Source organism: Musca domestica, unplaced genomic scaffold (genome assembly GCF_030504385.1).
Source record: "Musca domestica strain aabys unplaced genomic scaffold, Musca_domestica.polishedcontigs.V.1.1 9, whole genome shotgun sequence".
NCBI lineage: Eukaryota > Metazoa > Arthropoda > Insecta > Diptera > Muscidae > Musca > Musca domestica.
The window spans coordinates 3,194,476-3,208,263 of record NW_026712435.1 but is presented as its reverse complement, the minus strand read 5'-3'; the positions used below and the strand labels follow the sequence as shown (position 1 = coordinate 3,208,263).

The 13,788-nt window shown below is 34.1% G+C and overlaps 1 protein-coding gene across 3 annotated transcripts in view; it reads left to right on the top strand.

The window, feature by feature from the left end:
- LOC101889831 (disco-interacting protein 2) overlaps window positions 1-13,788 on the top strand; it is a 436,327-nt gene that overhangs the window by 356,686 nt on the left and 65,853 nt on the right. The gene's annotated exons all lie outside the window — the stretch shown is intronic.

Sequence of the window (13,788 nt, the reverse complement as noted above, 5' to 3'; positions counted from 1 at the left end):
CAAAGGTTAGGTGATGCCGCAAACCTCGAAATATTTGTTCTAGACCCACGATTTTACATATGAAACTACCTATCTCTGGGTCGATTTGGTGTGTCCGCCGGTCCATTTTTATGCCCTCTATCTTGGAAAGGAGGGTATATTAAGTTTGTCATTCCGTTTGTAACATCCCTAAATATTCGTCATAGACCTCATAAAGTATATTTATTCATAAGCAGCATAAAATTTTAAGTCGATTTAACGATGCCGGTCTGTTGAAATCAAGATACAGTCCACATTATTTAACGTATGGCGTCAAAATTCAGCAGAACAATTTGTATTGTGTCTAGGATGATTGGTATTGAAAATGAGATATATCGGTCCACGTTTTGGTATAGTCCCCATATAACGGTACCTCCCGATATTCGGTATTTTCATGATTTTTACCAAATTATTTCACGGATTTGTCTAAAAGTTGGTATTTGTTGACAAATGGGTTCTAGGTCGTATGGCGAAAAATTGTATGTATAAGTCTATGTTTTGGTACAGTCCCATGTAACGGTACCTCCCGATATTCGGTATTTGGTAATTGGTAATTCTTGGTCATAATGGGTTCTAGCTCCGGTGGCGAAAAATTGTACGTATAGGTCCACGTTTTGGCATAGTCTCCATATAACGGTACCTCCCGATATTCGGTATTTTCATGATTTGTGCACAAGTTTTCCCACGGATTTTTGTAAAAATTGGTATTTGTAGTTCATAATGGGTTCTAGCCCGGTGGCAGAACATTGATCTTTTACCCTAATTTGGAGGGATCGGCCCGGCCGAACTTAATGTTTTTTTTTACTTTTTATTTGTAATCACAGTACAGGTCACAGATATGACGCAAACCGGATGAGTAAATATGGTATAGTAAAAATGGTATTACCAGTACTTATGTCACATTTTTTAAAGAAGATAAAATTATTAAACTTTGGAACCAATGGTCTGAACCGTATAAGTTGTAATCTAATACCATTAAAAAATAACGTGCAGCAGCCTATCGAATTGAGGCAGTCTTTTGAAACTCTGAGATGCTCACTATTAATGATATATGCAAAAAGGGTTGAATGTACATCTATATCATACCTTCTATATTCAATAAAGTTTTTTATTAGTATATAATCTGTATATATTTTAAATAAAAATAAACACCTAATTTCTAGTAACGGAAATTTTGCGATTCCTCTTTAATACAAACAATCATAAGGTGTAAATTAATTTTTGATATTAGTTGTAATACCACAAAATATTCTTTAACATTCCCGAGAGTGCAATTCTACATTTAACTATGTCATTTGCCGGCCGTCAAGGTGCAGCGGTTATGACGAAATGTAACAAAATTATTCACATTTTTATTAGCGTATTTTTACGCGATTTGTTTCTTTTTTATTTTATCCTTTTCTGTCAAGAGTTAATAATATTTTTAAGGTTATTTATACAAGACGCGTAAATATGACAGGTAAGGCACGAGAATAAGCAGGGTGACTCTATCTTATGAGATTCTTTCTGCGCTGCTCTGCGACGTCAATTCAAGTATGTGAGGAAGAAATCCGATCTGGGAAGATGAAACCTGGAGGGACATTTGACAATTTTTATGATTATATTTTTATGATTATATTATATTACTTACAGCACGCTAGTAGATAGACTCTCGCAGCCAATGCCTAAAGTGGAATTGGTAGAAATATTGATGAGAAATTTAAGGCCAGAGATACGCCGCGAACTCATTTATGTTCCGGCTAATAAAACCCACATTATCATCTAATTTGGTTGGAAATTTTCACAGAATCCTTTGAAATACAGAAATTAGGAAGATACCCTTATATGAGAGATATGCCAATTAATAGACCTGAATCGAACATCTTTCGCTAGAAGAGAGCAGATCTTTAAAGAACCGCAAATATAAAGTTTCAGCAGGTTTGGTTGGAAATTGTGGCAAAAACCGTTAAAATACCGTTGCATGGGGGTTATACCACTTAGTTAAATTAGACCTGATTCGTACATTTTTGCATGGAGAGAACAGACCTACCTAGAATCCCAACTTCCCAACTATAAACTACATATTTGAAATAAGTTGTCCACTGATTTTTCGCAGGAAACAACAAAAATCGTAGACTTTATTTCATTTAAAACTAGTAGGATTTGAAAGTTGGATTAAGGAATCGAATCGATTTAAAATCACTAGCCTAATGCTATGTTCTCATTGCGATTTCAATCACGTTGTGCGCTCTCAGAATAAAGTAAACCAATTAACACGTTCATACGGCACGATTCGTAATTCATAGTAACATAATTCCTTTTTTCAAAATGTTTGTTGATTTTAATGGAAATTTGTATGAAAACATTATTCATTATTTTACAATGTTCATTCATGTTTTGACCCTTTTCTGTAAACGTTGACATTTTGAATATATTTTGTGTGTTTTCCGTTTTTTATTTTTTCTGTAAACTTGTCAACCTATTTTTTGTTGATGCAAAATTTTTGAAAATAGTGCCTCTTTTGTTTCCAGCTTTCAGAAAGACAGCGTATGACAAAAAAACGCGCTTGCAAGTCGTGTAGCCCCATATAACGATACCTCCCGATATACAGTATTTTAATGATTGTAGCGACATTATTAACCGTATTTCGAAATGGGTACTACAGCCTAAGACAGAATATTGCCTATGCATAATAATGGTGGCCTATGCTTATATATATGTATATATATATATACATATATATATATATTTGAGAAAAATCGCGGAACTGAAATAATCTCGAATAAATCGAGAAAGTTTGAACATTTTCTATACATGCTGTTAAAAGGTTGCCAATTTTGATTAGATATGGAAATAATTCATTCAATGAGAACTCAAAATGCAAAAATCATTGAGACTTCAATCAGTGAAATACCGAATATGAAGAGACGCCGTAATATGCGGACTATACAAAATAGTGGAGTGAATTGAAAATATAGTAAGAAAAGGATTCATATACTCGGAAATTCTTCCGAACCCTTAAAAGTAATCTTAAAACATAGGTAACGTTATACGGGCACTATGCGCTATCGTCAGTAATTACACTGCGCCGCAGACAATCTTGGGGTTTGGAAATTTTTCGGTTGGTAAATAAAAATCCCAAAAGAGGGGTTCCCGGATCTAACTTTTTTAGAGTCCATTTTACATAGCTTAACCATACACAAAGGGCCGCAAATAATTGCCCTATATTCCGCAAAAGTTACGATAAAGTTTTAAATTTGGTACAGTCCTAGGGGTTACATGAGGAATCGTTTGTACAAAATTTTTATCAGGTTGGTCTACATTGTGATATAACCCCCCTCAAATGATATAGCCCCTTTCAAATTCCTCAAATGTTGGTAATTTGAGATTTTGAAAAGAAGAACAAATTCTTTCATATAATTATAAGTATAGGACCATGCTTCATTTACTTCCTAAAAGACCTCTTCGCGGAAATTTTTCAATGTTAATGTTTTGAAATAGCGCGCTTATAAAAGTACCTCCTGATTTTACCTATTTCGAGGGTTTTGATTATATTTTAGAATCGATTTCACTTAAAATGTGTGTTTAGGCTACTCTGGGGGTAGATAACCATCTTCCATGGGCCTATTATAAACAGTTAATGTATACTTTTTAATATACATATTGTTTAATTTAGAATTTCATTAAATATAACTTTTTATTGACCCCTAGTTTGGTCCTTAATTATTCGTTAAAATGTACGCGCTACGGCTTATTGCAACCTTGTGCTAGCGCCTTTGACGTTTTAACGAGTAATTAGTTGTCACTTGTTTTGCCGCCTCCTTTAGACATCAAGTAGTACTTCGCTGTCATTCGGACAGACAACACCCGCAATATCGTTTGCAAAGCACATATCGTTGTGCGTAGAAAGGCATATAGTTGCCAAAGGTAATATTGTTACCACCATCCAAACTAGCAATAAATAGTTACATATATTAAGAAAAACTCTTGCGTTTTATTTCTTTTTATATTTACCCCTACGGTCCACTGCTCGACGCATTCGGCGTTTTACTCCCATCGGCGGAGCCCCTCTGAGCTAAACATTTGGTCCAATCGAACCGGATATTCCAGCCCTCTTGAACGCATTTGGAACCCAAAAAATACAGTCCATTACTCCTGCATTACAAGGTACATATAGTGCAGTGTTTAAAGTGAGCTCGCGTTAGTAAATTACCGCGACAATAACAAACAATCGATTTTGTTCAGGTCCAAAGGTCGTTTTACAACGTCATATCTTTCTTTTGTTTTGTTTCCCACCAATCGTTGGCTTCTATTTTGGATGCTTGCATTCGGCAGCATCATAATCGAAACAAAAATCAAAAATAAAATTGTTGCAAAAATCGTTTGCTAATTTTCGTTTTGTTTTGGTTCATGTAAAACAACAAAACATTAAATATTTCGTTATACCAACATTATTATCGTCGTTGCTAGTTCTTAGTTTGGCGTGCTTTACTACACAAAGCAAAAATTGCAATATAATTCTTTTTGTTTGGTCTGTCCGCTTTAATATTCCACATTGTTGTTGTTACATTTATTCTCTTTTTCTCGTTGTAACAACAGTCAAATTCATTTTCTGGTTTTTTTGTCGCAAACAACAACAACACCGTTTGATCATCCACCAACATCGCTGCTTGCTTTGTCGTCGTTCTCTGATCAGCACTTGTTGTTTGTGCTTTGTTAGATCAGTGAACGAACATAACAAACGAGGGAAGAATATTTTTGTTCATTCCTCTTTCTGTCGTATCCGTTTAGGTTGAGTTGCTACACTACGTTAGTCTGTCACTTTGGTTTGTTATATTAGTTGACATTGGGTGTAAACTTAATGTTATTATTAAAGTTAAATTAATATAAATACTATAGTGTATTTAATTTTTGTTGTTGTTTTCGATCTTTTAAAAATTAATACACCCTATAGGCGGTCATTTTGGCTAATTAAATAAATAAAAATAAAATTGTTATTTTATTTATTTTTGTATTTTTTCCCAAACTTGTTCAGCGTTTCGTGTTATAATTATGGCCTTCGCTCCTCTACAAACTTTCATAAGAGCATCTGACGCTCTGACAGAATTTGGTCCACAAATCGGTGCAATAAAAGGTAACGATTTAGATATTAGTATGCTAGAGGAAAGGAAGAGCAAGTTTGAAAAACTATGGCAATCGGTCTATAACTCGTTACAAAACTTAGAAATTTCGGAAAATGTTACTAAAGAATATCTGCATTTGACAGAAAGTAAATATAATGTTTCTTTAAACATTTACTCATGCACTATGGCCACAATTAATAGAAAAATTATAAAAACTCGTTGTGTATTAAAAAATTTGAGTAAAAACGCGGATAAAAATCAAGAGCAATCGGCTCAATCTCTTTTGGTTCCTGATTCGCAGGGAGATATTGCCGCAAGTATTTCTTCTGGTTGTGATATCGTTCACAACATGGCATTGCCCCCAATTGATATTGATATTTTTGAGGGAGATTTTCCTTCTTGGCCTTCCTTTCGGGATTTGTTTAGCGCCATTTATATAAATAACTCTCGCTTAAGTGATGTGCAGCGCCTGTATTACTTGCTGCAAAAGACTGCTGGTAATGCAAGGGAAATTGTTTCGCAGTTTCCTTTAACTAATCGTGGTTTTGCTTTCGCATGGAAAGCATTAAATGATGAATACAACAATATTCGATTATTGGTTCATCATCAACTAAAGTCGTTGCATAATCTTCCGATTCTTGAGAAAGAAACTGCAGTGGGTCTTAAGGAGATCCGACGGGGAATTAATAGTTCCTTTTTTTCTATGTCGACCTATAACGTTCCCACAGATCAATGGGATCCGATACTTGTCTTTCTTTGCCTGCAACGCTTGTCAGAAGAAACGACAATCCTATGGGAACAAGGTATTAAAAACAAATCGGCTCTTTCTTCGTGGAAAGATTTAGACACCTTTCTTTCAGAAAGGATTAACACGCTCGTGTGTTTGGAAGGTTATAGAGAGAAATCCATTCCTTTGCAGGATTCAAATTCGCTTGACACCGCTAGAAAGTCCAAATCTAAATGTTCGTCTCCCCCTTCTATTGGAAAATCGTGTCGTCTTTGTCATAAGAATACCCATCGCCTTCATTTGTGCTCAAAATTTAAGGAATTATCTCCGCAAAAAGGTTTGCATTCGTCAAGCGCCACGAACATTGTATAAATTGTTTGGTAAAGGGGCATAGACTAGTAAATTGTACTAGTAAAAATAGTTGTATGAAATGTGGTAAACGTCATCACACGTTATTACATCGCGAGTCATTAAAACCGATTAGTTAGTTTCCGGTTCTGACTCCAAAGGCTTCGTCAAGCGCAGCAAAATCGTTGTTGTCAGCTTCAGCCCCAGTTTTTCGTCCCTCGAAATGTATATCCTCCACATCGGTTGGAGTCGAAAATCCAAAATCTAAATTTATTCGTTCGAAATCGCTGAACAATATGTTGAAAAGGAACCTGATTAAATTCATAAAAACCAATTTATCAGATCGAAATCATAAAAAGAAATTAAAATGTGTAAACAATGTGGTAAGACGACCTCCGCATGAAATCGGTCTAGCGAATATCCTTTCGGGAAAAAACGTAGCTCGACTGAAGTCCGAATCTGTAACTGCAGGTTCATCTGCGGCTTCAAAGTATTATATTTCGTGTAATAAAATAGCTTGATTGAAGTCCGAATCTGTTACTGCAGATTCATCTGCGGCTTCAAAGCTCACACTGCACTATGCATCCCGTACCTATTATTGGAACTAAATTAGATTAAGTTTAATTGTGTTGAAACATGCTTTGATGTTTCAAGGGGGTCGGCATGTTTAATTTAGAATTACATTAAATATAACTTTTTATTGACCCCTAGTTTGGTCCTTAATTATTCGTTAAAATGTACGAGCTACGGTTTATTGCAACCTTGTGCTAGCGCCTTTGACGTTTTAACGAGTAATTAGTTGTCACTGGTTTTGCCGCCTCCTTTAGACATCAAGTAGTACTTCGCTGTCATTCGGACAGACAACACCCGCAATATCGTTTGCAAAGCACATATCGTTGTGCGTAGAAAGGCATATAGTTGCCAAAGGTAATATTGTTACCACCTTCCAAACTAGCAATAAATAGTTACATATATTAAGAAAAACTCTTGCGTTTTATTTCTTTTTATATTTACCCCTACGGTCCACTGCTCGACGCATTCGGCGTTTTACTCCCATCGGCGGAGCCCCTCTGAGCTAAACACATATGCTATATTAACGTTTTTAACTCTCAAACTAAAAGCTCTTACTGAAAAATGGGATCAGGTTTTTTGAAATACGTATATATTTCTATTTAATCGAGTTATCATTTAAAAATTGTGACACTTATGTGAGCACGATTTGTGAATTATTATGCTTTAAAAACTATGCATTAAAGACTAAAACTGCGGGCCGGCAACGCGGGCTGGGCCAGCTAGTATATATATAAAAATCAATTGTTGTTCGTTGGTAATGGAATCAGTTGAGAACGGCCGGACCGATTTGCATAATTTTTTTGTGCAAAGGTTCGTTATACCCCGAGTTACGTTTTTAAAGAAAAAAATATTGGCCACGCCTACTTTTACGCCCAATATTTCGATTTATCTAAAATCCTTATATTCGCCAAAATAATGAAGATATCGCTTTAAAATTATTACAGGAGATACTATTGACTTTCCATCCAAACCTAAGTATTCATTTGGTGGCTGAGGAACTGACCACGCCTACTTTTTAACCTATATATATGAATCAATTGTTGTTCGTTGGTAATTGAATCATTTTAGAATGGTTGGACTGATTTAGATATTTTTTTTAAATGTTCGTCCTACCCCGATTTAGGCTTTTATGCAAAAAAGTGGCCATGCCAATTTTTTCGATTGAACTAAAATCCTAATATTTACCAAAATATTGAATATATCTACACTACAACACCGCTTGAAAGTAACATAGGCTACATACATTTTTGAAATTCCACTTGAAACTGGAGATATAGCTGGAGGTACCTCCCAAAAGTCTAGATTTTATATGCAAATATCTATTGATCGATTACAGATACAGTCTCCAAATTTGGCTAACAGTAAAAAACTACACAACAATTTAATTGAAGATACGATTGTTACGAAGAAGTATGTTGCTACCTTGAATTCTCTAATTGCAACAGAAATACAACACAACTTCAAAAGATTGCAGTTTCCTGCACGCTTGGCATTTGCTATGAAATTAAAAAGGCCAAACCCTTCGTGTGCATACTAAATTTGGCATGTTCCTTCTTTTCTCATGGTAGACCGAGTTCTTTGTTAGTTTAATCATTAAATTATTGCAGCAATTGCATTTTTTAATTTTTGAATTTGTTTTATTATTTTTTTAACCACCAATATTTATATATAAAACTTTGAATGCATATAAGAGCGAAAGGAGTAGTGAAGCGCGCCGGGTTCAGCTAGTTAGAACCTAATTTTTTTTCGGAGATTTCATGTTTTTTTTTTAATAAAATGTATTAAATTTTGATTTAGACATCTTAGGAGACTTAAAGTTTTTTTGTAGTTAATACAAATAAGGTACAATTTTATGATTTTAAACATAATTTCTAAGTATGTTTTAAGGTAGGGAATCAATTTGATAAGTTTCACCATTTTCATTTAATGGATTGATTTTTTTATTAATGGTTGTTATAGTTTGTTGTTGCAAAATGGTCAGGCTTAATCCCTTTATTGTTGTTTTTATAAAAACAACGTTTCTTTATTAGTGGAGAACGATGGAAATGTTTACCAAGGGGTAAGCCAGGGAATACCTAGGTTTCGGAAAGAGCCATCAATCCTCATCAGTTCTCTTGTTTTTTGTCTGGGATATTTTCCCAGAAGTTATTTTATTTTAAAAATAACTTCTATGACAAAAAAAAAATTTGCCTAAGTGGCGAGATCGTAAGCTCAATAGAAGAGGAACCAAAGAATTAAATAAAACTAAAATTCTTTTGGAAAAACTTCTAAATCTTACAACCGCACTTATAAACATTTACATCTTTCTCCACTTGTTATGTTTTCGTTCAACCTGAACGAAGTAGCATAACCATGTTATTTGAATTTGTCTGTTACGACCAAAACCCCTTAGTTTTATTTAATTCATTGGTTGCTCTTCTATTGGGCTTACGATCTCGTCACTTGGGTAAAAAATGTTTTTGTCATAGAAGTTATTTTTAAAATAACTTCTGGAGAGAATATCCCAGACAAACAACAAGGGAACTGATGAGGATTGGTAGCCTTTTGCGAAACATAGGTATTCCCTGCCTCACATCCTGGTAAACATTACCATTGTTCTCCTCGAATAACAAACGTTGTTTTTATAAAAAAAAAAAACCAAGGGATTAAGCCTGACAATTTTGCAACAACAAAATACTATATCCCGAACAAACTAGCCATACACTGTTGTTATAATTTTTTAAAAAGAGGTTCTGTGTTCTCTGTTAAGATACGATTATTATTAAATATATTGATTTCACTCCTACGCTATTTTAGATCAAATAGTCATATCAAATTCCAATTGTTTTGTATAGCCTCCACCATACTATGGAGCGTATATTAGTTTTGTCATTCCGTTTCATTTCATTCATGTCTGACCCAACAAAGTATATATATTCTTGATCAGCGTAAAATTCTAAGACGATTTAGCCATGTCCGTCTGTGTGTCTGTCCGTCTGCCTGTATGTTGTAATTACGCTATCTTTCCAACGAATTGAGATGGAAGGCTAAATTTTGCACACATGTTTATTTTTCCAGTAGGCAGGTTAAGTTCGTAAATGTAGGCCATGTAGGCCCACGTTTTCATATCGCCCCCATATAACGGTATTCGCCCCGATATTCGGTATTGTCATGATTTTAGCGACATTATTCACCGGAATTGCTTCAAATTTGGTATTTGAAGTTCGAAATGGATACTACAGCCTAAGACAGAAAATTGTCTGTGCAGGTCCACGTCTTCGTACAGCCCCCATATAACGGTACCTCCCTATATGCGGTATTTTGATGATTTTAGCGACATTATTCCCCGGAATTGTTTCAAATTTGGTATTTGAAGTTCGTAATGAATACTACAGTCTATAACGGAAAATTGTCTGTGCAGGTCCACGTGTTTGTATAGCCCCCTTATAACGGTACCTCGCAATATTCGGTATTTTGATGATTTTAGCGTCATTATTCACTGGAATCATTTTCATCATAGATTACGTATTTAGAGTTCGTAATGGAAACTACAGTCTGTGACAGAAAATTGTCTCTGTCGGTCCTATATTCGGTATTTTGACGAGTTTAGGTACAATACCCACCGAAATTGTTTGAGATGTCGTATTTGAAGCTCGTAATGGATGCTACAACCTGTGACAGAAAATTGTCTATGCTGGTCCAGGTCTTCGCACAGCACCGGTATAACGATATTTTGATGATTTTATTTACATTATTCAGCGTTTATTTTAAGTTTCGAATTTGAATATGTTAAAGGCTTATGACATGGTTTATGACAAACAATGCCTATGTAGGTCCACGTCGTGTAGACCCCAATATAACGGGTATTTCGGTATTTTTATAATTTTAACAAAATTTTTTTAGGATTTCATTTTTTGAAAATTCCCAAATTCGTTTTTAAATGGTGGAGGGGAGGGTATTGCTGCGTTCTAACTTGTTTTTTTTTCTGCAGATTAGATTCCGATCGATTTGGTGAACATTAGAGGAACAAAAACACTGTAGAAGTGGAAATTGTGAAAATTATTCTGTTAAAATATACTGGTTAAAAGCCTTGTTTGTGCGAAAAGAAAATTAAGTTTATGAATTTTTACACAGTGCCGGGAGTTTCTATCGTTTCTGTAATTGAGGCGCAAAGTAATGAACACAATACTATAAATAGACTGAGGAATTTCAGAGATGCATTGGACGCACTGTCCTAAATGATCAATACGTTAATTAACTTTCCAAAATAAATATTTGAAAATACTTGAATTTTTTAAGGGCATTAATTTATGAGCTTTTTTGTATGCTTGCTTTTGAAACAACATTTTCATTACTTGTTTATAAATTTTTTAAGTTACAAGTTTCCATAAAAATACAAAGTGGAAAAAAATTTTCGTTTTCTGAAGAAGCTACATACGGAATTAAAACTGATTTCGTTCGGAATTATTGTGACATGCCTAAAGATCTTAGTTTGCATATTGTCTTATTCCAGATCAAATGATCCCAACCATCTATTTTAAAAATTTGCAACCGAATTCTTATTAAGTTAAGCACCCTCAGGGATTTATAAGTTATTTTTGATACTTCTTTACCCTTCATACAATTTGATAGCATACAAGCATGTCACATGAACGAATTCCATACGAAAGTGATTTTAATTCCGCATTTATCATCTTGAGAAAATGTTTTTTTTTTTTTTTTTTGGTTTGAAACCATTTTGAATTTTGCAAGCTAAATTATATTTTTTTGAGAACTTGTACCTTAAAAACACTTTTAAGCAATAAAAATGTGGTTTTTATAACAAATACACAATTAAATTTGCATTTTTATATTTTTATTTGAAACAATTAGCAAATTTTTATTGTTTCTCAATTGATGAAGTCAATTGTTAACAAAATATTGCCATATAATTGTTTCAAGATTTATTTGTGAAAACTGAACAAATCGGCCTCACGAATGATAAATTGAAGCAAAGATAAAAACAAAAAAAACCAAAAATAGGAATTTTGTGTAAAAAAGTATGTTGAAATATGTATTTTAGAATGTTAATTAACGTTTTAATCATTTAGAGGCTAGCACAGGAATTTATTTATATGTTAAAACTAAACTTGTTATTGTGTCATACATTTTGTGGCGTTGAATGCTTGACGGACATGTTGGGATCAAACAATAAATTTTAGTGGAGATTTTTATGTTCACAACCGTTTGAAAACAAACATAACTTTACACACACTGCAAGTTCAAATGGGATCTTCGATGATCATTATTTGATTTTCAATTGGGTGATAAATATGTAACCATAGTGCGTGTTCAGAACCAAATGAAACGGAATTTATTAAATATTTGTTGTTGATTTCGTCTTTTTTGCAATTAAAAAATCACAAATTAAATTTAAACCAAAAATATGAAAAAAAGGAAAAACACTCGCAAATTAAAAAAAATACTATTCCAATATTTGCTAAATCATACAATTTGTTTTAGCTTGTGTCGCAGCACAGTACTCGCCTTCTAAATAAAAGTCAGTCGACAAGAAATACCTGATCAACTGAACTGATGATTTTAATAAAGTATGAAAAAATAATATTGCGAAGGGGTCTTTTTAGGAATACTTAAATTTAAAACAGAAATAGATACACACACATTTCAAGATAAATTCTAATTGACAAGTGGAGTACATACTGGTGGGTGGAGTACATATTGAACATATTTTTTTTTTTTTTTTTTTTGCAAAAAAAATATTGTAAACAGGGAAATTTGAACCAATTAAATTTTTTTCTGTTTGAAGGTGTTGATTGCTGGGTTTTGTTACGGCAAAATGGACGATTTGTAACAAATTTTGGTAAAAAGAAACAAACCTTCTATTACCTTTCAAGCAAATCATTTTTTTCCAAAAACCTTTGAAAAGAGCAAGAATGAATTGCAGAAAAACTTCCAAAGGTTGATAGATTTATATTTTCTAATTCCACCATAAACTGACATGTAGAGGTCGCCTTTTCAAAAGCTGTTTCAAATATGGGATTTAAATACTAAAAAGCCAAAGTAAGAAAAAATGATAGTAGTCACATTTTTCAATGGAATTGTCTGAAAATCCACACAAGGAGTTCCTTGTGAGTACTTTATCTCATAGAAGCGGAATGCCTATATATGTCCAGGTCTACGTGTGGCCCCATATAACGGTACCCCCGATATTCGGTCTTTTGGTGATCTCAGCCAATTTTTTCAGTAGAATTGTCTTAGAATCCACAAAAGGAGTTCCTTCTGAGTACTTTAACCCCTGGAAGAGATTTGTCTACATAGGTCCACATTTTAGTATAGCCCCCCCCATAACGGTATATCCCTATATTCCGTATTTTGATGATTTTAGCTACATTATTCACCGGAAAGTTTCGTATTTCAATATTGTAATGCCTATGACAAAAGTTGCCTATGCAAGTCCATGTCTTTGTATAGACCCCAATATATTTGGCTTCCTATATTTGGTATTTTTAGGAAAAATTTTAAAATTTCCAAATTCGTTCCAAATAGAGGAGGGTATTCAAAGTTCCGCCCAGTCGAACTTACTGCATTTTTACTCATCATTCCGGTCACGACTGGGGAATAGAACTAGTTCTATTCCCAGATTTGCTTGGAGGAACGGACTACCAACGGACGTCAACCCAGCAATATGTTGGTCCGGAATGTTTGCTTAGAATTTCGAGACTGGATTGAGCCACAATTCAGATTTCTGTGCACAATTTTTCACGTACTTTTCAAATAGTATTTAGTTCCAACAATTTGTCAAATAGGATTTTTAAGTGCCACAATAATTTTATTTTTAAACAATTCACATACATGTTTTATTATTTGACAAACTAGCTGATGAACTAGATTCTGTAGCTGGTTTTCAATTTCCTACTGAATTCCCATTATGATGCGGATCATGGTGTGTACGCGATCCCTCCGTAAAAAGAGGTCGCCTCTCGGTCGGCAGGGGTGGGAATGTGAGGCGTGGGAACGTTCGAAGAAAAAAAAAAATATTGT